Source organism: Symphodus melops (genome assembly GCF_947650265.1).
Source record: "Symphodus melops genome assembly, chromosome: 11".
NCBI classification, from domain to species: Eukaryota; Metazoa; Chordata; class Actinopteri; order Labriformes; family Labridae; genus Symphodus; species Symphodus melops.
In genome coordinates, this window is record NC_136701.1 from 8,029,529 (window position 1) to 8,032,573 (window position 3,045).

The 3,045-nt window shown below is 40.4% G+C and overlaps 1 long non-coding RNA gene across 1 annotated transcript; it reads left to right on the forward strand.

The window, feature by feature from the left end:
• Positions 1 to 782: 782 nt before the first annotated feature.
• On the forward strand, positions 783 to 2,814 carry LOC306831834. Its single transcript, XR_013780131.1, has 3 exons — positions 783 to 1,438; positions 2,101 to 2,140; positions 2,414 to 2,814. It is a non-coding gene; the product is annotated as an uncharacterized lncRNA (long non-coding RNA).
• Positions 2,815 to 3,045: the final 231 nt, after the last annotated feature.

Here is a 3,045-nt window from a genome sequence, read left to right on the forward strand (position 1 = left end):
ACTGGGCTGTGATCTGAGACCACAATGTTCCCGTATTCAGTAGAATGGAGAAAAGAAATCAGCTTTTTGTCTAACAGGAAGTAGTCTATCCGTGAATATGACTGTTGGGCCGCAGAGAAGAAGGAAAATTGTTTACCGGTAGGATTTTTAAAGCGCCAGGGGTCCAGCATGCCGTAACCCTCGGCAAAGGAGTTAACCACACGGGCCGAATTAGACAGAGGTCTGGCCGACACCACAGAACGGTCCAAGCTGGGGTGGAGGACACAATTAAAATCCGCCCCAAGAATGAGGCAGTGCGAATCCAGATCTGGAAGTAGGGCAAACACATTACTACCATCGATTTTCTTCACCAGGTCGTCCCTCAGCGAGTGGATAGCCTGCAGGATTATAGAGTCTCCGTCTCCCGCTGTACGAGCCGGAGGGAGCTCCACCTCACTGTCTTTAGCCGAGCAGCTAGCCTTAGCCTTCGGGTCCGTGGTAGGGGCACCTTTTCTCCAGTGGATAGACGTCATTTCTTAGCGGCAGATATGTGAATGAGTAAAGAACGGTCACAACTAGAAAAATAAACAATAGGGGGTTGATAGGAGGTTGCTAACAGAACAGAATTCACGGCACCGGCGAGGAGCTCAAAAACGTGCGTCTTCATATGGCTCCGCTCAGACCGGAAGTCTCCTTAGATTACAGTTTAAAATATATAATGTCTAAACGAGGAAGCTTATGGGCTCATACTTTTGAAAGTAGTCACTGCCCAAACACTTCTGTACATAACTGTATATATCACATTCACATTACTGAGCTTACCAAGAAGAAATTCCAAGTACAACAATAAGGACAGGACAGAGACATTATACATAACTTAAAAACTAATCTCTGCTGGCAACCAAATACAGTAGTTTTCACTGTTTTGTAGCAACCTCCCCACTGTACTGTTTTCTTTTGTATGTGTGTGCAGGAAATAGAACTGGAACGTTGCTATTTGAGGGCGAACCCGACCATCTCCTCCCTTCAGTAGCAAAGGTTCTTGTACAGAGTGACCTGTTCAAAATGGCTGGTAGGATGATCAGCCACTCTTTCCTTCATGATGGTCCCACAATAACTGGTGTCAGTCCTGCAATCTTACACGTTCTGCTAGGTGGCTCCCCAGACACAGTAACCATTGTGTTGGAGGATGTTGCTGACATAGACATCAGAGAAACAATACAGATGGTACATTTCAACAGTGACACTGTATGCCACACATGAATAGATTCATATTAGTAGGTTCATATTCCTATATTTATCAAGTATTGTTATCTGAACTTTCTCTATTAAGCTTCAAACAGATGATCACACAGAAGACGAGAAGGCAGCTGTTGACCAGTTGGCTTTGTCTTGGGACCTTCCTGTAGTAACACCAACCAACCATGTTTGGCTGTTCAAAAATCTTCTGCAAAACACGGTAAGGTCATATGAACAATGACCATAGCTGGTACTACCCAAAGTTAGACACTATGCTAAGCTAATGGAAAGGGGGCTTACTTATCTAACTCAATGATAAACAATGAATACAGTAGATCAACAAAAAAAAGCTGTTTGTATTGTGTTCTTTTAGAACATCAGTAGTTTTCTTTTTTATAATGAAAACAAACCAACAGATACAGTTCATCAAGGAAAGGTCTTATTAAATTATCACGGCTTAATTGTGTCACAATAGCCCAGTAACAGTGTGTGCATTCACAAATATTTTTGGGCATATAACATTCATACTTTAAAAAACTGCTTTACCGTGAGATTGTTTTTACTGTCAGTCTTTACTCAATGATATATTTAAAGTATAAATGTTAACACTGCAGGTTCTTGGGCGAACTTCACAACAAGTACAGCAGCTGAGACATGGCTTCCAAGAGTATGGCCATTGCTAGAGGCCAGACCTGATGTTGTTCCGGTGGTCTTCCCGAGCCACAAAAAGGCTGAATGCAGTGCACAGGTATCAAATTAAATCATTATGGCTTTTTGTTCCCTCTTCAGTTACACAATTAATATTACTTTTATCCCTACAAGATGGTCCTACATAACATAATCTGGCCTGACGGTGGGGATGGATGCTCGATTGATGTCAAGGTCCAAATTGCTGCCTACCTCCGGCAATTTGTGGAGATGGGTATGTAGTTTCTACATCATGTGCAGTTAGGATCCATGGGTTTTTAGTTGAACAAATATTCAGAACTAAAGTCTTGATATTGATGATTAAGAATATTCACTTCAAAACAGTCACAATGGGTGCATTAGGCTTAAATAGAGCAAAGGAATTAAATGAAACGTTTATCAGAAAACTATAAATATACCATAATGTAGGTATTGACAACATTTTCTTAACATCATGTGTCAATTGATGTAACATATTCCCTGTTCTCTTTATTTGTTACCCTTTTAGCAACTGAAGACAAATTAAAACAGCTGGTGAAATTCTGGGTGGGCTGGGAGATACCCATGCAGGACATGCAAGTGGAGGTGGTACAGGCAGATCATCCAACAACTTCGACTTGCTTCCACATCCTACGTTTGCCTTGTCATTATACAACGTTTAATGAGTTTCAACACAGCCTAGAATGTTGCATTACAACTGTCGATTCAGGTTTTGGACTCATTTGAACTCTCTTTATGTCAGAGTGTATAAAGAGAGTGTGTTGTCTGTGAGTACAAGTTTCATTTCTGTTATAGTGCTCTTAAAAAAGTTCTGACATTTCCGTGTTCCACCTTAACTATCATCTGTGAATTTGTTGTTTGAGGGTACATGATGAGGTTCACCAACAAGAATGTTTCTTTTAAATGTTACTAAATCAAGAGATACAATTACGTGTACCCTGTACAGTTTTGCCAATTGTCGTTCAATTGAAACATGTTGGATCAATAAGCAATAAAACATACTTTTTTTTCAAAAGTATTTCATGGTTAGTTCACCTCTTTGAACAATCATTATTTAGCTAGGGGCAAATCTTTCATGACCAGGGAAAAACATAACATCCTGCTGTTTTTATGGCTAAGTCTAAGGAAAATGCTATATGT